The 25,089-nt window shown below is 39.7% G+C and overlaps 1 long non-coding RNA gene across 3 annotated transcripts in view; it reads right to left on the reverse strand.

Annotated features, from left to right (window-relative positions):
- Positions 1-25,089, reverse strand: part of LOC103349547 (uncharacterized) — a 569,252-nt gene that overhangs the window by 41,456 nt on the left and 502,707 nt on the right. For all 3 annotated transcript variants that reach the window (XR_011381920.1, XR_011381922.1, XR_011381921.1), the window contains one exon: positions 17,618-17,724. This is a non-coding gene — a long non-coding RNA (uncharacterized lncRNA). The remainder of the gene's footprint in view (positions 1-17,617; positions 17,725-25,089) is intronic.

Consider the following 25,089-nt stretch of genomic DNA (forward strand, 5'->3'; position numbering starts at 1 on the left):
CATCAAGGCTGTTTTTAATAACAATTGAAGTCACAGAGAACACCACTGCCCAGCCTTCTGATATCCTCTCTCTATTACGTGACCACTTAAACCCTATCTTTCTGCAGATCTTTGCACCTTTCCACATGTGTTTCCTTTTAGTTAAAGCTTAGAATATGATTTTGATTATTCATTTATTTTAGAGTGCTAAAGCTTGAGCTCCTCCAACTTATTTCATGTTTGTTTAATAGCTTATAGGGTTAAAATGAAATGAAATAACCTGCCCAGCATTTGGCTACATAAAGAGGGTATTTTCTTACGGCTTGTAAAGAAAATCCCCACAAGAAGACCTTTTAGAAATGTCAGTTTGTCTCAATTATATCACAAGGACTTTAAAATAAAAGTTATAATGAGGAAATTGAGTAATGAATGATACTAAAATACTGGGGATTGTTTAGAATTCTATAAAAGAAATCACATTATATATGACTTTTTGAAAATATTGATAAGAGAATTTTAATCAGCAGATGTATAAAGTCAATTCATCAACAGGTAAAATATGTGGTATGTTTGTTACTTTCTAAAGGTCTGGCAAATTAAAGGATTTACTTTGAATTTTGCTAACATGAACCAACTTCTGCGTAAGCTACAGTAGTTCTCACTTTTGTGAAAGGGGATTTCAGAAGAGTAGCATAGAGCAACGGTGAAAATCACAGCCTTCAGAGTCAGACATGGTCCACTGCAGTGGCGGTCTTACCGCACGCTACTGTGTTACTCGGGCAAACTGTTCTACTTCTTCTTAGGCAAGAGAGGTGTAATAAGCCATATCATTAAACTTCCCTAATAAACAAATGACAAATACATAAAAGACTGTGTAGCAGTCTTGACTCATAAGAAGCCTTAAATAAATAAATGCTTATTTTTTTAAAACTTTTATTTAATGAATATAAATTTCCAAACTACAGCTTATGGATTACAATGGCTTCCCCCCCCATAACGTCCCTCCCACCCACAACACTCCCCTTTCCCACTCCCTCTCCCCTTCCATTCACATCAAGATTCATTTTCGATTCTCTTTATATACAGAAGATCAGTTTAGCATACATTAAGTAAAGATTTCAACAGTTTGCTCCCACACAGAAACATAAAGTGAAAAATACTGTTTGAGTACTAGTTACAGCATTAAATATCAATGTACAGCACACTAAGCACAAAGATCCTACATGAGGAGTAAGTGCACAGTGACTCCTGTTGTTGACTTAACAAATTGACACTCTTGTTTATGGCATCAGTAATCACCCTAGGCTCTTGTCATGAGCTGCCAAGGCTATGGAAGCCCCCTGAGTTCACCGACTCTGATCATATTTAGACAAGGCCATGGTCAAAGTGGAAGTTCTCTCCTCCCTTCAGAGAAAGATACCTCCTTCTTTGATGACCCGTTCTTTCCACTGGGATCTCACTCACGGAGATCTTTCATTTAGGTTTTTTTTTTTTTTTTTTTTTTTTTCCCCAGAGTGTCTTGGCTTTCCATGCCTGAAATACTCTCATGGGCTTTTCAGCCAGATCCGCATGCCTTAAGGGCTGATTCTGAGGCCAGAGTGCTGTTTAGGACATCTGCTGTGTATCTCACTTCCCATGTTGGATCATTCTCTCCCTTTTTGATTCTATCAGCTAGTATTTGCAGACACTATTCTTGTTTATGTGATCCCTTTGGTTCTTAGTCCTATCATTATGATCAATTGTGAACAGAAATTGATCACTGGGACTAGTGAGATGGCATTGGTACATGCCACCTTGATGGAATTGAATTGGAATCCCCTGGTATGTTTCTAATTCTACTGTTTGAGGTAAGTCAGCTTGAGCATGTCCCGAATTGCACATCTCTTCCCTCTCTTATTCCCACTCTTATATTTAACAGTGATCACTTTTCAGTTAAGTTTCAGCACTTAAGAAGAATTATTGTCATTACTACTACCAGGCTTCAAAATTTTATTTATTTGAAAGGCAGAGAAAGAAACTGAGAGCTCCCATCTACAGGTTCACTCCCCAGATGCCTGCAAAAATGGATCTGGGACTGGATTAGAACAGAGCCAGGAACCAAATCAGATCTCCCAGGAAATGTATCCATCATTGCTGCCACCCAATGCCTGCATCAGCAGCAACCTGGAGCCAGAACCAAGAATCAAACCCAGGTACTCCAATACAGGAGGTTGGTGTCTTAACTGCCAGGCTCATCACCCACTCTCAATAACACTGGTTTTAAAGCTCACTAACTAGTCCACTGGCTTCCTCTCATCACTAAGGTGTTTCCTCTCAAAGTCTCCTTTCAATTCAGACTTTTCCCTAAGACTTCCTTGACTTTTCCTGCTTTTCTCAATCTCTCTAATTAGTTTATCAGTGATTCTGACCCCTTCCCAAAAGTTAATTATACATTCCTTGAGATCAGGGATTATGCCCTCAATAATTTCTAGTTTCTTAATTCCTTAAAATATATTTATTATACTACTTTTCTGGTTATTTATTGGTTAAATAATAAAGTACTCCAAAAATTAATAGCTTAAACAGCAAGCACTGTATTGTACCATTGTCTCATGATTTTATGGGTCAAGAATTTGGTCAGGGCTTGGCCAAGTGATTCTTGTCTCCCTGGTCACTAACAAGCAACAGTTTCACTTGGTAGCATTCAGTTGTAAACGGATTGGTCTTAGGAGTCAAAGATGACTTTATGCATATGGCTAATACATTGGGAGGGCTAGTGGAAGACTGGACTCAGGTGAGCATGTTGATAGTCACATCAGTGCCCACCTGTGGAGTAGGTGTATTTTCTCTTCGGCATGATAGTTGTGCTGTAGTTGCCACCTCAGATCATCAAGTGCTTGATCTTATCTGACTGCCTCAGGAAGTTGTTTTTTGTTTTTTTTTGTTTTTTTTTTTGTTTTTTGTTTTTTGTTTTTTTTTTTTTTTTGGTCAGTTTTTGCTACAGTGGCTTGGCTTTCCATGCCTAAAATACTCTCATGGGCTTTTTGCCAGATCCAAATGCCATAAGGGCTGATTCTGAGGCCAGGGTGCTGTTTAGGTAATTTGTCATTCTATGAGTCTGCTGTATCCCACTTCCCATGTTGTATCATTCTCACCTTTTTAATTATATCAATTATTATTAGCAGACACTGGTCTTATTTATGTGATATCTTTGACACTTAATCCTATCTTTATGATCAGTTATGAACTTAAACTGATCACTTTAACTAGTAAGATGGCATTGGTACCTGCCAACTTAATGGGATTTGGAGTCCCATGGCAACTTTTTAGCTTTACCCATAGGGGTAAGTCTGAGGGAGCATGTGCCAAACTGTACATCTCCTCCCTTTCTTATTCCTGTTCTTATTTTTAACAGGGATCAATTTTCATTTGGATATAAACACCTAAAAATAATTGTGTGATAATTAAAGAGTTCAGCCAATGGTATTAAGTAGAGAAAGAAAATATGTTGGTTGAAGTAGACACAAGCCTACCCAGATGTATGAGAAGACATAGATCTCACCTCTTCATGAGAGGTCTATCAAACAATTTGTAGCAATGGCTTAAAATTTAAAACATAGAGGTCTGGCTATATTTACATCATCAAAAATGTCTTTTAGGAGATACTCAAGAATACATTTTTAAGAAGGGCCATAAAGGCATAAACTTTTAAAAAATTGATTAAAGACTTGGCCTTTGTTCATATTCTCTGTAGTTAAGAAAACTAAAATTAATTATTTGCAAACATTTCATATACCAGAATTAAGCCTTTGCTATATTTTACTACCATGAAACCTGTGGCCACATTTAAAATTTCCTTTTTACTGTTTTCTAAGCCTTAATCGTTTCTGTCTCAATTTTCCTTCCTTTTCTCTTATCTTGTTTGTGTGTGTGTGTGTGTGAGAGAGAGAGAGAGAGAGAAAGATTTGAAGTTACAAATACGTTTTCCACTAGCAGTTCAGTGGAAGTTACTTGAGTTCAGAAACAGGTGCTCTCTTTTTTAATACTACCAAAGTAGTCGAGTTAGTTCATATTTAAGATTTCATCTAGCTCTAAAACGGCAGCAATAGGTTGATTACTCTTTTAACAATATTGGGAAAGAGGTACAGCATGGTACAAAAAGGGTTAGTATTGAAAAGGATATGGCATAGATTTTTGTTTCAGACCTATTGACTGCTAGTGCTATAATTTAGGGGGATAATTTCTCTCCAAGATGCCCAAAATTGAGATAACGTACACTTACGAAACATCTTCATAAACTATAAAGAGTTGTGTATAATGGCTAAGACACATTTCTCTGCCCTCTTAATAAGGTGAGGTAGAAAAAGAAGGTTGTACAAGGTTTTAGAGAGAATCTGTCGTTACCCTAAACACAAGTTTGGAGGACTTGTGTGGATGAGTATCAGTGCTGAACTGGCTCCAGCTTCAGAACCTGTAACCAACCCCAGCCCCTTCTTTTCCTTGGAGGCTGCATTTGTAATCATCGAAAACATGCACATTGTCAGGGAAAGGCACTGATAATTCAGCTGCTGAGCCAGTATAGAGAAGTTATTCATTACTGGGTTCAATCCAAGGTCAAAAACATCAAACCCCAACCATTAAGCAAAATGGTGACAGGCGTGGTAGTGACGACCCAGAGTGAATATATTGCACACGAGAGGCAAGGTCAGGAATACAGCGAGCCACAAACAAGGTTGCCGAGTCAGAGTTAGGAATGACCAGGCTAGAGTTCAAGGTGTATATGAATAGAATGTTCTGGAGTCCAGCAAGGGAGACACCAGCCACAAGCCAGCAGGAGAGGTTGTGGAAACCCTCAGTGTCTGACTCTGGACAAATTTTGCTTCTTTTCACTATAGACCAGACCTCCTCTGTGACAAATCCAGTGAAGGCATGGAATGGGATGGATTCTCCGCCTTCTCCTGAGGAAGGCAGTTTGCTTTGGCCTCAACCTCACAGTGGGCCTTGGGCTCGCTTCTTGTCATCTGTCTCTTGCGTCAGCTTCAGGCCCAGCACTGTTAATACATATATTCTTCTTAAAGGCTCCCGTGGGAACAATGCTGAATCCAGTGGGGTTAAGGGCTCAAATGTTTTAGAAGCCCACATTTTTGTTCTCAGCAAGGAGAACTTGTTCCTGACTCACAGCTTCCCTAGACGTAACAGAAATCGCCCCTCATATCAGGACAACATATAAAATGCCTAAGTCTGTGTATAGTGCCCAGGTGTGAAGGGCCCTGCAAGGCTGAGTGTGCAGGGCTGTGATGTGTGCTAACGTATGAAAATGTAGAAAGGAGTGGCGGATTTCTGCATCCCATTGTCCATATGGTGAAAGTCACAGAAGGGTCAAGCTCCCCCTTGTCTTTGTTCCAAACACCTTTTTGAAGGCCAGTCCTGGGGCCTGCCCCTGTGGAGAGCTCTTCCCTGGGTCTGGGTGTCTGGGAAATGCCTGTGTCACCAAGGCTCCTGACCCCTATCGGGTTACGCTTCAGAGGAGTGACCAGCTTACTTAAAACAAAGAGCTCTGGCCTTTCTCCCCTTCTGAAACCAAAAACAGATGAATCTGAAGTGACTCATTTCCGGCTCTAAATATGCTCGAAGAAACATCTTTTTCAAGTAGTTTTGGGTCTCAGGATTTTTTATTTTTATTTTTGCCCTATTTTTATTTTATATTTTTACACAAATATCTCATTCCTTTTTTGTCAAGGTCAACATATTTATTATTACTTATATTCATAGTTCAGCTCATGCTTTTATTTTTCCTTCCAGCTTTCTGACTTTCTTCCTCTTTTTTTTTTATCTGCGTTGTTTATAACCATGACCCTTGATCCTCCAAGTCTTAAAACAGCTTGGCTTTCAGCAGCGAAATCTGACAAGGTCAGCATTTTTCTGTTTATTCTGAGAATACTATTTACCCTCTGGGGTTTTTAAAAGCAATTCTGTAAAACATCACTTGCAAAAAGTTTGTAGCATTCATAGAGACATCCATAAAGTCAGAACACAGTAAATGAGAGATTTTTGCTCTGATTTTTGAAATCTCAGACAATCATCATTGCCTGCTCATCTGGTGCCTGACCAGCTGCACTGACCAACATTTTACAGTAAAACTATTAGGTTTAAGAAAGTCCACATGATCTGCATAAAATGTATTTCACTTCAACAGGATGATCTTGACAACTTCAGTCAAAAACTAGTCAAATAGTTACTAAGTTTTTTCTTTCAGGAAATATTTCCATCTAGAATTGCAAACTATGTGCATCCTATTATTTATTTCAAGCTACAAATTGGGATAAAGGAGGGAAGTAGACCTTTTTTAGTAGTCAAGATATAGAATGCATCTACTTTTGATCAGAACCTAAATTTCGAGGCAGCTGAAGATCATAACTTGTACTTACAGATGCAAAAGCTATTTCTGAATGCATGAAATGGAGATTATTTGACAAAAGACTAATGCATGTGTCAGGGCTTGAAAGATATCAACCCACAAGGCCTGGATACAGCTCTTCATTCACTAGAGCTACTGTGCCTGCCTCTACTTCAGTGTGAACACACTTGTGTACAAACTTGGGGAGCAATCTAAAAATATGACTTTCTAGTGTGCAGTTCAAGCACAGAATGTTTCTCCGGGACACACAAAATCCCCTCCAGTAGGGCTGACGTCACGTGAACCGGAACCAGGCAGTGTGTTCAGATCTTGGTAAGAAGTGCATGCACCAGACAGTGAGAAGAAAATGTTGAACTCCAGTAAATGCACTGCACTGGCAAACAGATGCCTTTTCCGTGGCAGACAAGGAGTGGAGAAAAGTGAGGGGACAGTGGCACTACTGGAAATGGGTTGTGGCATCCTCAGAAAGAGCAAGGGCTCTGGAATTCCTGGCTCACGAGACTCCAGGAGCTGGTGGTGCCTGGGAGGCTCAGCACTGCTAAGTCTGCATTTATTCCCTTAGCTCTAACTGTACATTAATTCAATAAGAGGGTCTAATAAAATAATGCATTTCTAAAATGCTTAGCTGGCATTTGGGGAGGAGGGATGGTGGGCTTTTCTGTGATTTACTAAGGAACGCATCTGGAAGGGATCTGTGACTGAAGCCAGCTCCCGCTGTAGGCTGCTCTGGCCTCCAGAGGTCACCCTTCCCTTTAATGACTAAACAACAATAGTCAGACCCCACCCTGAGGGACTTTGGCTTTTTAGCAATTCGTCCTGCTTTCCTAACTCTGAGAACCTCACAGGTTACCCACACTGCCCAGAATCTGTGCTGCTGGCCGCTTTCCCCCTCCGCAGCAGCCACACCCCTGCTGGTACTGTTTTTTGGCTGCCCAGGGCTGACTTCCCTAAAGCCCTTTCTCCTCCCCTCCTGCCAATTTTGTACTCAGTGCGGACATGAGCTGGTCTCATTCCCCACAGCATGGCCAGTGGCCTGAGACGCTTAACACACTTTGCTGAAGGTTCAGGGATAAAAGAAAGAAATTGTAAGGGGAAAATAAAGTGAAAGAAGCAAAGAAAAGAAGTTTAGAACAGAATACAATATTGGTAGGACTTCCCTGGGGCTGTGTGCATCTCCACAGGGGTCCCCTGCTTAATGTCTCCTTTACACACATGCAGGCTCACACACACCACACACACACACTTTCCACTTCCTGTTGCACTGGCTAGTTTATTCATCTCTCATCTGGAACCCCAGCCCTCAAATCCTTTGCAAAACCGCCAACAAGGAGAAAGTTTATTTTCCTAAAAGGAAGCAGAGTGCGGTCTGCAAATAATGTAACCCTTGATTTCCTCACACATGGTGGCTTTTCTCTCCAACACCTCAAACACTCTCATGCACAAGGAAATTTTTTGCTTTATCTTACTTTAATCAAGATGGCAGGAAAAGTTGTGCTGTTTAAAGGACACGCTGCTTCTTGCGTCTAGTTATTGATTTTCAAACAAACGTCAGTGTCCACCTGGGCACCAGGGCCACTTGTGAGTGAGTCTCTCAAAGGAAGCACCCCGTGTGATTTATGGGGCGTTCCTGGCATCTTGAGGTCATGCAGATCAAAGGACATATGTGAATAGCAAAGTCACAAGCATAAATGGCGAGGCCAGAACGGGAGACAGGAGGTCAGCGCGTTCATCGGTTTAGGCCTCAGGTAGTGTGGCTGACAACAGCGACACTTCTGGGGGACAAGTGAGGACTAGAGTAACTGTGTGTGGAGAGATAGGAGATGAAAAAGAAAATCGTAAAGCTGATCAGAAACCAGGATTTTTAACATACTGTGTCTCCGTGGTGAAATAACATTTCCTTTTTAGAGGCTAGAGGCAGATTAGAAAAAAACCCAGGAAGCCAACTCTGAGTTTTCCAGGGGCAAAGAGCAGAGGCTTGAAATAAACCACTTCTCTGAAGTCTCTCACCGGGCTTTTGCCTGCCCAGCTCTGCAGGGACTTGGGCACGCAAGTATCTGGGAAGCGTAATAATTTGTGTCCCCGCGAACCTGTATAGTTAAATTACTTGTTCACGTTTATTCAGAGCAAGACTTCACGAGGGAAAGGTTCCGAAGGAAGATTTCTGTGGGTGACGGCTTTCAACCCTGACCCAAACTTGCCCACTCCACTGAGTGAATCAAAGTCGCTTCTGAGAAGATGTTCTGGTGACCAGCTACTCTTATGTGACCAGTTCAACTTCCCTCCAAGTAGCCTTTCAAAGGATTTCATCCAACAGGGTACGCAACTTTCCTTGGAAATTCTCTGATAAATATAATTCTTCCATCTTGCTAACTTCCCAGTGATGTCTTAGTGCCCCTTAGATAAAACAGGGGCCCTGGGCACCGCCCAGCTGGTCTGCCTCTCAGTGTGACCTGACCAGTGCTATGAAACTGCCACATGGAATTATTGATGTTTGCACTATTGAACTCATGCCCGCCCTCCCCACGTACCTACATAACAGAAAGCAAAAAGTGCATGTCAGAGCCCAAGATCTTTGCTCACATGGAGTCCCACCAAGCTTTGCTGAGTTGAAACGGACAGAAGTGGTGGGTCTAAGAGCACAAAAAACAGTAGAAATGGAAGCCCAGATGCAGAAGATGAAGATCCAGATGGTTCTTGGAATTTGTTTACGTGTGATAAATCAAATGAAATCTGGAGACCCTTCTCTGTGCCACTATGCATTAGGGGAATATTGAATACTTCCTAGAAGATGCAATACACTCTTACTTATTTTATAAACAGGACTTTGTGGACTTCTCAACCCTGCCACTTCATTAAAAAATGTTTTGCATGTAAACTTCTCATTGGCTTCTTTATTCTCAAGTTTAAAATAAATATATTCTGTGTTAGCATTTTATATAAAATGGTCTAGACATGTACATGTACTGCTAAAATTAAATCATCAATAATCACTATCTAAAATGAATTACATTCCAAAAGCTCTGGCTAATGATTTATCTCTTCTTCATGGAACTGATCTCTATCAGATTGATTTATGTAGCAGCCAATCATGTTTCAGTAAACTGCAGCATGCGCATGCATCTCTAAGTGATGATAAGCTGTGACTGTCCATTTATTTGTGCAACACTAGCAACAAAAAAGAAAGGAAGGAAGGAAGAAGAAAGTCCCAACCTCTTTCAAAAGCATCCCATGATGACCAAATCCTCCGAGAAGTGATAATGGCCAATTCCATATCAAATTTCAGAATAACTGATCTAGTATCATGCATATGCAAAAACATACACAAAAATGGTGAACATTAAAATGGTGACACTTGATACAGAGAATTCTTTGCCTCTGCATGTTTACATTATTTGCTTTGATAGCAAGGCACCTTTTTGCACATTTACATTATTTGCTTTGATAGTAGATGCTTTTGTTAGTTGTTGAAGTGATTGACAGCCTCATGCTGTTCTATTTAATTGCCTTTTCTGCAGTGCAAGGTTCTGTGTTTAGAAGACGCTGTTTCATAAATAAATCCGAAGTGTGTGTGTGAGTGAGTGTGTGTGTGTATGTGTGTGTGTGAACTACAGAGGTTTCTTTTCTCAAGCCAATTCTGTAACTATTCAGCAACAGCTGTCGCCATATTTATCTGTATTTCCAGTGGCATTCACTCTCATCTTTGATGAGGATGCCTTTCAGTTTAAGGAGATTCAGGGATGCCCCCTAAGAAAATGGAAGTCTCTTGTACCGCTCCTCATACTTGAGGGAAGAGTAGAGTTATTGGACATGCAAGGTTTTAGCAAAAACATGTAAAAGGCTCAAACTCTCAAATATAAATAGTTATTCACTACAAGATTGTGTCTAAGATTGAAAATCTCTAAGGATGTTGCATTCTGCCTGAATTTATTCTGGTTTTGCATTAATAAAGTATAATAATAATATTTTCCACTTAAAAATACAATACAGAAATACAACTGTTAGAGTGTGTCATATAATGATTTAAAAAATCTTATTGAAAGTTTGATTGGCAGTGTGGTTGACAACCTATGTAGCCTAATGTTATTAAGATCCGTAGAACCTTTTTACTTAATCTAAAAAGTAAGTTTAAAAAATTCTTTTAAAATGAGCTATAACTCTTATGATGTCATTATATTTGCTTCAGGATATATTTCAAGATGACTATTCTCTTTTTTAAAAAGTTGGCATGGGCCGGCGCCACGGCTCACTAGGCTAATCCTCCACATAGCGGCGCCAGCACACTGGGTTCTAGTCCAGGTCGGGGCGCCAGGTTCTTTCCCCGTTGCCACTCTTCCAGGCCAGCTCTCTGCTGTGGCCCAGGAGGGCAGTGGAGGATGGCCCAAGTGCTTGGGCCCTGCACCCCATGGGAGACCAGGATAAGTACCTGACTCCTGCCTTCGGATCAGCGTGGTGCGCCGGCCGCAGCGTGCCAGCCGTGGCAGCCTTTGGAGGGTGAATCAACGGCAAAAAGGAAGACCTTTCTCTCTGTCTCTCTCTCACTATCCACTCTGCCTGTCAAAAAAAAAAAAAAAAAGTATGTATAAAAAAAAAAGTTGGTATGGCCGGTGCCGTGGTTCACTTGACTAACCCTGTGCCTGCAGCGTCCGGCACCCAGGGTTCTAGTCCTGGTTGAGGCGCCGGATTCTGTCCTGTTGCCCCTCTTCCAGTCCAGCTCCCTGCTGTGGCCCGGGAATGCAGTGGAGGATGGCCCAAGTGCTTGGGCCCCTGTACCCCATGGGAGACCAGGAGGAAGCACCTGGCTCCTGGCTTCGGATCGTGCAGTGCACAGGCCGTAGCAGCCATTTGGGGAGTGAACCAATGGAAAGAAAGACCTTTCTCTCTGTCTGTCTGTCTCTCTCTCTCTCTCACTGTCTAAATCTGCCTGTCCAAGAAAAAAAAAAAAAACAGTTGGTCAGTTCTAGATGATTTTTAGTGCCCTGGATGATAAAATCTGTAGCAACAAAAACTCAATGGTGATGTTTCATCCTCCCTCTGTTAGCACTGAGTTAAAGAAACAGTGAACTTAGAAAGGGGTAGAGACATGAAGCTCATACTAGTACCTTCAACTCTCTGAGAAATAAAAGTTGAATTAAGTGTCGCTATTCGATTGGTAAGTAAGGCAGAGAGATGTAGAAAAATGCTTAAATTTAAATACTGACAGTATCACTTAGTAATTGTCTAATTGTATAAGCTTTAACCATGATTAGTTCAATTTCTTTGCCTTTAAAATGCAAATCAGCATGGGCTGACCTTTAGTCTGGAGGTTAACATGCCCACATCCATTTCAGAGTGCCTGGGTTTGATTCCCAACTCTGGCTCCTGACTCAGCCTCCTACTAATGGACATACTGAAAGGCAGAAGTAAATCTCAAATGATTGGCTCCTGTCACCCATGTGTGGGACCTGGGTTTCGTTCCTGGCTCCCAGTTTTGGCATTGGCAGCAGCCCAGCCTTAACTGTTGCAATCTTATGAGAAGTGAATAGTGATTAATAGTTTTCTCTCTCTTTATCTCTTTCTGGCCCTCTCCGTCTGTCTATGTGTGTGTGTGTGTCCCTCAGCCTTTCAAATAAATAATGCTTTTAAATAAAGGAAAATGAAACAAAAATAAGCAATATCTGATTTATAGGAAATAACCAATACTGACTAACCTGGAAGGGAGAGAATGAGAATACATGCCTAGCTCTTGCTCCTCAATTTCTGCATTTCCCCCAGCCCCTCACTGGGGGAATCCAACCCTAATCCAGAGGGCAGAGAGCTCACTGATACAGTCCACAGAGCAAGTCTCCAAGGCAAAGAGCAAGATAGAAAATGAAGAGTAGACCTTGATAGACAAATGGGAAAAACCCACAGAGATGTAGAAAAAAGGAATAAATCCTCGGGATAACAAACCCAGATTCAAAGCAAGACTATGGAGAAAGTAACATATACAGGTATTCAAAAATTAATGGAAAAATAAAATGGAATGAAAAAATACATTTCCTTCAATCCAAAAATAATGAAATGCATGCATAGTTTTTTTCATAATGGACATTTTACATGAATTTTTTTAATATCCCTTGTACTTGGAGATTCAAAAAGTCTTTGCACCAAAAGAAACGTTCTGGCTGGCGCCGTGGCTTACTTGGCTAATCCTCCGCCTGCGGTGCCGGCACCCTGGGTTCTAGTCCCATTTGGGGTGCTGAATTCTGTCGCAGTTGCTCCTCTTCCAGTCCAGCTCTCTGCTGTGGCCCGGGAAGGCAGTGGAGGATGGCCCAAGTGCTTGGGCCCTGTACCAACATGGGAGACCAGGAGGAAGCACCTAGTTCTTGGCTTCAGATCGGCGCAGCGCGCCAGCCGTAGTGGCCATTTGGGGAGTGAACCAATGGAAAGGAAGACCTTTCTCTCCCTCTCTCTCTCTCACTGTCTAACTCCACCTGTCAAAAAAAAAAAAACACTCTGTATTACCATTTTTCATAAACTCTTGTGGGTACAGCATTAAAGAATAAGAAGAAGCCAATCACAGAGACAGGAAGAGAAAGTTCTAGACAGAAAGCAGTATTAACAATGACCCTACAACAGGAAAGAGCTCACTTTGTTTTGTGACTTGAAGGAATATGGTTTCGTAAGTCGAGGGAAGTAATTTGGAACTAATTGCATGTGCAGTGGGATTTGAGACCAAGAGTGACATTTGGAAGGATTCTTCTGGAAGCGGTGAAGAATGAATTGAAGAAGAAAAATGGGGGAAAAAATAAGAGAAGAAAAAGAAAATATAATAATTTTCTACAACATACATTAGAATAGATATCACAAGGTATAACCAAATGATTAAATACCAAAATGAATCATACAGACCACAAGGCATTTAAGTGTTCCTAGAAAAGATAGTGCCTCTCAACCTAAGTTAGCAATAAAGGTTTTATGAAAGTTGGGCTTTAAAGCAAGTGGAGGCAAAATGGTGTCTAATTCCAAAATAAGAAGAAATGGAAACTGCATGGGCTACATGGATATGTGTGAAAGAAGGAAGTAAGTTTTTTTATTATAACTTTTCTTAGAGAGAAGCAAAACGGAGGTACAATTGGCGCCAAGAAAGGGAAAGGCAGACAGATTTCTGGTGAGATTTTCAGGTTCTTGGGACACCGGGAAGATATTTTTGGATTTGCCGCTTCTCAAATTCCATCACATAACTGAGCTATCAATTACTGGTCCAATTTGTACAGGGATGAGTCTAATTAGTAATTCCCCAAAGATCAGAAATACCCGAAGTAAGATGTGCTTGTGACAAGGCTTCTCAAGCCACTCGCGGACATATTACTTGCATCATCTGTGTTTTAACAACATCCTATCATTGCTTCCTTGCTGATAGTGGAGAAAGAGCTAAAAAACCTGGTGTTACTGATGATAGAAAATGAGTTGTGTTTTTACTGTGTTACAAAACACCTTTAAAAGTAAAGACAGCATTTATAAAAGTATATAAGAATACAGTTTTACTTGAAGAGAAAAATAATGAAAGCTATTTCTTGCAACATTGAAGTTTCAACTTCATTTTTTTGGCTATGTGGGTGTTATTTATTCAAATAAAACCCTTTTGTTTTTCCCTAGAAAATGGAATCGAATTTTCAAGTTGTTAAGACTTTTATCCCATAATGTACTTATTTATCCCCTGAAGTTTATATAAGGGATAGAATTGTCAATATATTTAATTCTATAAGTAAAAATTTTAAACAGACTATGCTCAATATAAGCATCTAACAATCAATGATATGAATATTATATATTCACATGTGGAACTGAAGAGTCAGAGAATGTAAGACATTTGCTCAAGGTCATATAACAAGTAGAGGGCACAACTGAAACGTGCATTGAGAGACGAATGGGGAAATCATTTTCTCACGTTCCTTATTTGCAATACTTTGAACCTCCCTCTGAGGGCATCAGAGTCATTAAAAACTCACAGTAGTCTCAATTCCCTCGTGAAGAAGGTGAAAAGTTGTACATATGTTAGTATTTCACAATAAGGCTAGTAATGACCAAGTAAAATTCAGGTAAAGATAGAGTGAACTAGGAACCTTTACCAAGACGCATGCTACAAAGCGGCTTCACTTCTTGGACTCGGAGTACTCATAGTTCACAATGCTATAGTCTCTGTGATAGTCTGATTCATGCCTGCTTTTCTGAATAGACTCTAAGAAAATCAATGATTGAGCATTAGTAATTCAAATTGACTCATCCCTGAAATGCTTTTGGCTCTCTTTCTGTGCCAATACGAAACCCACACTTTATTCAAGGTTATGTCGTACTTCCACGTGCTCTGTGTAGGCCTACTGTTCAGAACCCATTATCTACGTTCTTTTGCTTAACATACTACATCTTACTTTAGGGGGCCGGCGCTGTGGCGCAGCGGGTTAAAGCCTTGGCCTGAATCACCAGCTTCCCATATGGGTGCTGGTTCTAGTCCCGGCTGCTCCTCTTCTGATCCAGGTCTCTGCTATGGCCTGGGATAGCAGTAGAAGATGGCCCAAGTCCTTGGGCCCCTGCACCCACGTGGGAGACCAAGAAGAAGCACCTGGCTCCTGGCTTCAGATCGGCGCAGCTCCAGCCATTGCAGCCATTTGGGGGGTGAACCAATCGATGGAAGACCTTGCTCTCTGTCTCTACCTCTCTCTATAACTCTATCTTTCAAATAAATAAAATCAATCTTTTTAAAAAAAGAGACATATTTATTTATTTGAAAGGTAGAGTTACAGACACACACACACACACACACACACAGAGATCTTCCATCCACTGGTTTGTTCCCCTGTTGGCACCAATGACCAGGGTTGGGCAAGGCTGAAGATAAGAGCCTGGAACTCTGGGTCTCCCATGTAAGTACCAGGGGCCCAAACTCTTGGGCCATCTTCTGCTACTTTCCCAGGTGCGTTAGCAGGGAGCTGGATCAGAAGTGGGAGCAGCCAGAATTTGAACTAGTGCTGATACACTGGCACTTGAACCAGTGTAACCCGCTGCACCAGAACACAGTCCCCCATCTTATTTTGGTGATTGCTTTTTCCATGAAAATGAGAAAGTAGTCTTAGGGGAGTAAATTCAAGTACGCAACCACCCAATAAGAAAATCAGGGATTCCTGCAGGTTCCTTCATTTCCAAAACTGTCCTCTCTCCACCATATTACAACTCTTCCCTAAACATTGGCTAATTGGATCGCCTTGACCTAGACACTGAATCCTGAGTAGGGCAGAATACAAGCAGCAGCACAAACATAAAGACTGGAAGTAATCTTTTAAAGGACTACTTCAGAAACATTATGTGGGAGTTGAGTCAATATCTATTGAGCTGTTGTTTTTTTTTTTTTTTTTTTTTTTTTGACAGGCAGGCAGAGTTACAGTGAGAGAGACAGAGAGAGAGAGAGCTATAGACAGTGAGAGAGAGACAGAGAGAAAAGTCTTCCTTCCATTGGTTCACTCCCCTAATGGCCGCTACTGCCGGCGCTGCGCCAATCCGAAGCCAAGAGCCAGGTGCTTCTTCCTGGTCTCCCATGCGGGTGCAGGGACCCAAGCACTTGGGCTATCCTCCTCTGCCCTCCCAGGCCACAGCAGAGAGCTGAACTGGAAGAGGAGTAACCGGGACTAGTACCCGGTGCCCCAACCAGGACTAGAACCCGGGGTGCTGGCCCCACAGGCAGAGGATTAGCCTATTGAGCTGCGGCGCCAGCCTGAGCTAATTTTCAATAAGAGGAATCCAGAAGAATCCAGAGTCACATCAAGCGAGGAAATAAGTCATTGAGTTAGATTTTCTTAATAACATTTGAAGACACCAAAATGCATATTTTTTTATTAATCTCGATATCCTCCATAAAACAAAGCCTCATTCATGGTGAAATTCTACCATTTCTTGCTAAATACTAGAATAAAGACTTTTATCTCCTTGATAAAGTCTATTAATCATATCAACAGAGGAGAAAGCAATGTGAAGTAATAGGCAATAGGCCCCTTGGCTTTTCTGCAATATTTTAGTGCATTCCTTTGAAAAGTAAACACCAAGATTGCAATTGTATTTGTAACACACTAGAAACTTGCACAAATAGAGGCTGATTTCACTTTTATTTGTTAAAAATTGTAGATGATTCTCTCAGGGTGATAAGAGCATCATAGCTGATGGTACTTGGAAATTACATTGTGTTGCCAATGATTTTCAAAAATAAAAATACACAGAAAACTGTGTATGTGGATATAAAATAAATCATAGAAGTAGCAGTCATATTGCATAGTTGTAAGAAAATTTACTTTTTAAAAATTATTTAATCACTGTAACTCAAATCATGTACACCATATAACAGGAATTACTATTGAGGAATTCAAAAAGAGGTATTTAAGTATCATTCATACATATAAGATACAAAGGCACATTATTTCAGGAAAATCAATTTATTAGTATATATATTTTAATAAGGTGATCATATATATGATATATAGAGATAGAAGGAAAGTAAACAATATATATATATATATATATACAACTTTTTTCAATAACTCAGGCATAGGACCTACTTCATTTTTTTTATCAGAGTAAGTAAATGTTGGCTTTCTATATGTAAAAATGATAAGTATAATGTTTGAAATATTACACTTCATAGAATGCTTAAAGCATCTGAGTTTTCTAAATAAGTCATGTAACTTTTCCTCTGTTAATATCCATCAGCATAACTGAGTACTATAAAAGTTAAGAAGTGCCCCTTCAGGAAGGGATGGAAAACTGACAAAGTTGAAAAATTATCAGCTAAACAGAAGGGATGATTATAGTTCTCCTTTCACATAAAAGATCATAAAGTATTTCCTGTTTTGTCCCATTTCTCAGTTGGAACATGCTCTCATAGAGGGAACATGAATAGATTAAAAACTAACTTTTTTTCTTTAAGAAAACATGAACATAATCACTTTTGGCTTCTTTTAAGTATTCAATAAACAATGAGTACTATTTTAAAACTACATGCATTCCATGGGAACCTCTCTCAAAAGAGATAACTTATATTGGATGTCATTTTATGACTTAAGTTAATGAAAAACTATAATCTTTCTGCAATAATGAAGTGCAGTATAAACTGATTCACACAAGTATCCTTTTATCCAGTATATACTGAGGATCCAAACCATATCTATCATAAATGACCTAAGATTGCTTTCTTTCCCCTGTGAGAAACAAAGGAATATTAAAATTACAGGTACTTACCAGGAATGTCCTCATTTTAGATATGATCTGCTTGGCTCTGAATCCACTATGATGTCTTAGTTTTGTGCTGATAGATTCTTCAGATCAGCCTCCATAATGAGAGGATTCTACACAAGAGACAAAAAGGGGGATTGTACAATGATAAGAGAGGAGACATGGGGTTACTCAAGCTAGGTTCTATTCTCCAAGAACTACAGAATTTTTATTAAGATCTTTAGGAGATCCAAGCCCAGAAACAAGGGAATGAAGTACTAAAGGTATAATAGCATCTCTAATATCCCCAATAGCTCTCTAGTAGATTATGGGTGAAGGGCCAGCCACATGCACACTTCTGCACTGAGCAGGGCCAAATATCTTGAAATTGTGTTGATGTATCTAGAGAATTGGTAACTTCTCCAATATAAATCATTTTTGTTCTCAATGTTTATTTACAGGTAGTGGTAGTCTTCGACATAAAACCTCAAAACAAAAAGGGCCGCATGCATTTGTTTCAGGGTCACGTAGGAAGAGAATATCAGGGAGGTTGAGCCACTACGGAACTCTGTGGGAGGAACACAGATATTTATGCAGTGTGTCACCATGAAAGTCATCTAAAACTTGAACATTTCCTCTTTCCCGGGTGTCCGACACACAAGAAAGGTGCCTAGTTATCTCTCTCTCTCTTCTCCTTTTGATTTGGCTCTTCTCTATGTTTTCTTCTAGAACTTTATGCTCATATTCTACCCCTCCGAAAGCCACGCTTCCACTATATGTGATCTTCTTTGCCTTTCAGGTCTTCAGAAATAATACCTGAAATTTCAATCTGACCTCTCATAGCTCTGGAAATCACTCCCCCTAATTCGGATGGATAAAATTCCCCATCTTTCTTCACTTCCATTTTTGTGAATGATGAAATAATAATTCATTTTCAGGGAACAAGTATATGATTCACAATGATTCTTCCTTTTCTTGGCTCATGAGTGTAAAAAATAAGTCTTTCCTCTGGAACACAGATGATTAATTCAGGATGAGTGAGGGATTCAGGCGTAGCTAGTCTACCTGATAGAGTTAGTGTCTCTTTCTCAGAAACTTGAAACTGAAAACTAGAGGCACATATCGATGTGCCAGAACTCGACATAAGCAGACATGAAATGTGAATAATCACAAACTGCTTTTCCCTGCCTTTCCAGGATCTTCGTTCCTTTCATCCTTAGATTCAAGGAAATACTCAGTGTTACCTCGGTCAATCCCCTAGCCAGAGAGAGTTTTGCTATGATAGAAGCTATTTTCCAAAAGGAGTTAGACCAGTAGATGGTTGGTTACTTCCAGAATAATTTATTTCAAATAGGAAATTTAAGCTAATGGGCTCCTCAAACCTTTTATTTTCCTGAAAATATAAAGATATGTGTGTTTGTGTGTGTGTATACATATGTATGTATGCACACACATTTTCTCATTAATTTTATATCTTTCAAGTGAAGCTTCCATTGTAATTCTTACAAAAACCACAGTAAAAATACAATAAATCATGACTTCAAGTTTAACCATCTTCAAAATAAAATGAGTTTCAAGGCAGTTGTAAAGTGATCTGCGTACAGAATGCTTCCAAATTTTAAGAATTATTTCCAGACTCATCATTGCTATACTCATACCTGATTCAACAGCCATTTTGTCCTAAGGAGTTTTCCCAAGTATTTCATTTCCTTTTATCCCCTACAACAACTCTTCATTCACAATGATAATTAATCAAAAATGCTACATTGAATTCTGTAGTAGTAATACTATGATAGGAATAAACAGGCTTGGGAACAGATATTACACATTCAGCTCATGGGTGAATGAAAAAGCACACCAGCGTTTTTGAGAATAACTATCTAATTCTTGTGTTTAGCATGCAGTGGACATGAGTGTATTTTGTAAGGAAATGGAGGGCATCTATCAATCTGCAGATTTTGTTAAGTGTAGACAAATTAAATTAACATCCCCTGGATTTCTAACCAAAGGGACCAGCAAATAGAAATAGGAGATTCAATATCAGGTCAAACAAAGAACTTTAAGTACATGAAAATAAAATTTTTTCACAATTTTGCATATATTATGATTTTGATAATAAAGAGATAGCATGAGTCATTGAAATTAATAAAAACTGTCATTTGGGCTTAACATTTTCAATTATCCAAGCTGAATACAACTTTACTGCAAAATAGGTACATTTGTCAGCTACCAAACTACTACATACTTCATCAACTTCATTTAATGAGGCAGGGGTGGGGGGAGTTTTGTAAAATATTTTAAGTTCTCTGGGAAACTGTTTAGATCTGAACTTCATAATCAAAGATGAGATTTCCAACGATGATTATTATTTATCTGCTATTTTTAGAGCTGAAAATAGCTTTAAAATTGTAAACGACCATTGGTATTAGAAATGAAAATTTTTAAGATGTGTAGGACCAGGATCAGTGCTGTGGTGCAGTGGGTTAAGTCACTGTCTGCAGCACCAGCATCCCACATGGGCACCAGTTCACTTCTGATCTAGCTCCCTGCTAATGTGCCTGGAAAAGAAGCAGAAGATAGCACAAGTGCTTGGGCCCTGTACTCACGTGAAACAACCAAAGATCCACATGAAGCTCCTGGCTCCTGGCTTCTGCCTGGCCCAGCCCTGGTCGTTGAGGCTATTTAGGGAGTGAAACAGCAGATGGAAGATCTCTTCTCTCTCTCTCTCTGACTTTCAAATAAATAAAGAATTCTTAAAAAAAATACTTATGACTTGAACCAATATTACCAGAGAATCTGAGCAGATAGAATTATTGGGTTTATAACTTAGATACAGTTTAGCCCTTAAGTTTGAAGTCAAAATGGCTTTGGGTAGTAAAGTGTGCTTATAGTTGTCTGTGCTAGAGGATAGGATGAACAGTTTGGAAGTGCCACCTGAAAATTCATTAGAAGATCATCTACAATATTTTGTTATGAATGTCCAAAGTTTAATGATCAGCAACATATATCATTAATCTCCAGAAAAAGAAAAATCAATTGTTGACTACAGATTGTCTGTGAAGGTTACACAGTGTTACCATAAATCCAGACATATATTGTCTACTGTACCATGGGGGGCTATATGTATTCAGAATAACTCTAGGGAACCCACAGCTAATGAGATGTTTTCAAAGGATCTGTTGGTATCTGTTGCTGTATGGTACAAAACTACTACTTCTTGGCAAATGGATTCATGCTCAACATTCTTGATTGGCTCCAGTATCACAGGTAACCGTACTTCCAGAGGCACACCCCAGTTCAGGATCTCTTCTGCTCATTTTGTTAGTCACAACTGTGTGTAACCTCAAATGACATGAAGGGGTCACCAGTTCTGAGTCTCCACTCTGCAAGCCAACTGGCTTCAAAGCCAAGCCCGTTGCCACCAAGGACGGCTGAGCTAAGAGTGTGAGGAGCACTGACAGAGACAGACACTAAAGAAACAGTGGGAAGGGGAGCAAAAGCACTTGATCACAAGCGATGAGGATGCTGTGAAGCTCGGTAAGAGGCAACGGGGAAATGCTGTTATTTCCCAAGTAGCAACAGGAGTGCATGCTGGCATGTAGCAATCAGAAATGGGGTGGCTCACACCAGAGGTAATGTCACACTGGCCAAGAGTGAACACACAGGTAGGATTACTAGCAGCAAAAAGATTCCCTGCCAGCAGCTCCTAGGCGAGGAAAGGACTAAGTCATTCATACTGTGCCTGTAGAACTCTCTGCAGGGCTCCATTGATCTTGTGGCCTGCACTCATTCACGTGGCTTGAAATACCTTCAGCTCTGTCATCTGTAAATACAAGCCAAGATCGCTTCCTCTCCCGGGTGTTAGGAATGATGTTGGGAATGCACACAGGTGCAAGTGGGGAGAAGTCATTGAGCATTGTTTTTTAAATACTCTCCCTTCACCTTGTGGCACATTTTGGAGACTGAAGCATGAAACTTTAGTTTTAGAGTGCTTGGGGATGAAGAACGGGTTAAAAATCTCAGTCTGACCAATTCTGTGGATATCTTGAATGATGAACTCATGATTTCTCACCCTAATAGGTAAGACACCTATCTTTGAATCGAAGAACTTTCTGGGTGCTTTTAATACTTCTACTACTCTATTATTCATCAAATATTTTTTGAATGTTCATCACGGGCCAGTCACTGTGCTGTATGTTTGCTAGGTTTTGTCTTGTTACTGGACAAGACAGAAAAGTTTCCTGCTTTTGTGGAGTTACAGCTCAGAATGGTGGTATTTTAAACATTAAATAGATTATTAAGAACGCGATCATTCTGATAAAGCATTGTGAAGAAATGTCATTTCCTAGACTGTAGTCCATTATCTTGACTGTATATGCCCACCGAAGAGCAGGACTATTCCTATAACAGAGGAGAGATTTAATAAATAATAGTTTCAGAAATTGAGCTAGTAAATATAAGATCAATTTCTTGCAAAATTGCTAAACTATTATAAGAACAATTTTATTTGTGAAATTCATAAAGTAATACCTTTTGTCTCCTATCAATATATTTGCTTTTCATTCCTTAAAAAGTTCTTCAAAGTTAAAAAAAAGTAGTATTTTGGAAAGATGTAGACTATTTTTAATGTGCTAGATTCTCAGATTTGAGCTATATTTTTAGAAATTGAGGGCAAACCTGTAACATTGATCCTGATTCTAAGGTCTCACCTCTTTTTGATACAAAGGCTTCCATCTTATCTTGCTCATCATGGGTGAGGTGCTTATGAAACCACAATTCATTATTTAAAACTCTCAAGTATATTTCTGCACAAAGTACAGGAGGCCAGAGATGAAAATGAAGGTGCTAGCTGGAAAGCCCTGAACCCACCAAAGTTTCCATTGGCCTGAAAGGGTGATAACACATCTGAAGGAATCAGTGACTCTTAAGGAAGTTGCTTCAATACCCAGTGGGAGCTGAGTAGCCCATCACTGTGTCTTGTTGAGGTTTGCCTCCATTAGTACTTCCAACACCAACAATGAGTTCCTTAAGTCAAACACTTCATGCCCTGTATAGCACAGTGGACCATGTCCACTCAAAATCTGTCCCAGCATTAAAAACTGTACCATCAGTTTGCATGCAATCATGGCTTTCCAAAAATTGGAATATCACCTTTGACAAATCTAAAAAAAAAAAAAAACACAACAAATAAAAGTTAAAAAAAAACACACACACAACACCAACCCCAGAAATTCTGAAGAAGGTACATCTATATTGTGTGTAGGTTTCCTTAATGAGTTAAATATGATTGATATGCATCATTATATGAAATCCTCTTCCAATTGTTTGCTTTGTATTTTGTTGTTGCTAACAACCATCAGAGAGAGATGATCTCTGTAGAAATTGAGGATGATAAAGCAGTAGAATAGCTTGCCAATAACCATTTAAATCAACATGTAGTTGGTTCTTAGTCTTTGTAAACAGGTGTGATTAATCTACTGTGGCATATTTTGTTCTAAGGTACTAGAACACACATATATATCATTTTCAAATGTTCAAGGTACTTATATGTCAGTGAAAGAAAACAAATATTAGCCAATTAACGTTGATGCAAGGCAGAAGCTACAATAGCAGAAGTATAAATGCATAGCCAAGCAGACACAGGAGGATGAAAAATGGCCAGGGGTAGGGGGGTGGCTTGGAGGCAGAGAAATAAATCCGGCATCATAAAAGAACTATGTCCAGTCGCTGAATTCTGCAGATGGTGGTTCCAGAATGAAGAGATGGAGGCTGAACACACTGATGAGGCAGAATCAAGGGGCTGGTGTGTGTTGCTGAAATCAGGTGAGGCAACGGGACAGAGCCAACGATAGCATGAAGTTTTGCAGCCGGCTTAGCTGCATCCAGTGCAAAGTACAACTGCTACATGTATCTAACCTTTGTAAAGCTATATCTACCGGGATTATTCATTTAGTTTAGGTTTGGGACATTATCCTTATAAGAATCCAGATGCTCCGGTGCATTTTATCTTCAGAATTTAACAGAAAAGTCTATCCTTGCCTAGGGTAGCATTTACTGCTATAAATCATGGCATGCTGGGTTTTAGCTGTGGCTGGAAGTTGAAATATGTCTCCTTTTAACTTCTACCCAGTGGTCCCAGTTCTGCCCTAAGGAACTAACACAGATTAAGTTGAATCCCTCTTCTGTGCGGCAGCCCTTGAACTGTCATTATAAGGGCGCTCTTCACTTCAGTACTTCGGCTACTTAGTTCCTCAGGTTTTCATTTGGACACGGAATCTGCACCCTGAGCAACGCCCTGATCGCCACGCCCTGCCTGGGCTCTAATTTGTCAGTCCCTCTTGAAATAGAAAAGCCGCCCAAGACCCAAGTTTCTAGAATGCTATGACTGGTGGAGGTGAGGCAAGATGCACTGCTTCCCTCATTCTGTGGACCGGATATTGATGAGGAAAACTTCAGATTGCTAACACGCTTGTTAAAGCAACCCTTCATACAGTTGGTGATTCCAAGGGGGGTATAATGTAGCCACGTTTGGAGATATTTATCAAATGGACTTTGTAAATCCATCTGTCCCTGTGCAGCTCTCCTATTTAACTTAAAAATAAAACTTCACATCACTTATTGGAGCAGCAGCAAAGATGTCTATCACATTTCATGGGGAAAAAGAAGCATTCATTATTGGCATTATACAAACAGCCAACATTCACTGAGCTCTAGCTATAAGCCAGACAATGCGCTAATCTTTTTAATGAATTATATTATATCCTTTTTTATAAAATTAAACCATTAATTTTTTAATAAAGCAATTCAAAGAAATAGCAAGGCATCACATACTATTAAAGAACATAATATGAAAAGTAAATCTTTCTTGATGGTTCCACAAAAGTGCAGATTTCCATGTTTCTAAATCTACCAAATATTTTCTGCAAATGTTATATGTCATGTTTTATGTTATATTTATAATATCAACATCTTAAATGTATTAATTTAACTAGTTCTTGGTCATCATTTTGTCACATTGCAAACATGTTCATCTAACAGCTGCATGTATTTCATTGTATTCTCATTCCCTTTAATTCCAAGAACAACCCCATGAATAAGGTCTTATTATTATATTCATTCAGTGTATGGAAAATTGAGGTTTAAATAAATGATTGCCTTGCCTAACAGCACACATCTGATAGTAACTCTGCAAGGGTTCGAGTGTGTCTCGCTCTATATAAGCTATCAATACCCTGTCTAGAATCATAGTTTTCACAGGTGTATAGTGCAGGACTTCACAAGCAGAGTTCTGAAGTGCATAACAGACTTACTTGTACTCTTGGTACATTGAGATTTTTTTTAGATGGCTCAAGCATTTCATTATAGCCAGAAAGGTTAAAATAGCTCGGGCTGTTTTGACCCAGTCCAGCCTCTGGAGTGTGTGGACATTAACAGTGATGTGCCAGATTCAGATTACAGAATGAAATGATGTCCGCACCCATGAGCATGGTTCCTATAAA

The sequence above is a fragment of the Oryctolagus cuniculus genome, chromosome 14 (genome assembly GCF_964237555.1).
Source record: "Oryctolagus cuniculus chromosome 14, mOryCun1.1, whole genome shotgun sequence".
Lineage (NCBI taxonomy): Eukaryota > Metazoa > Chordata > Mammalia > Lagomorpha > Leporidae > Oryctolagus > Oryctolagus cuniculus.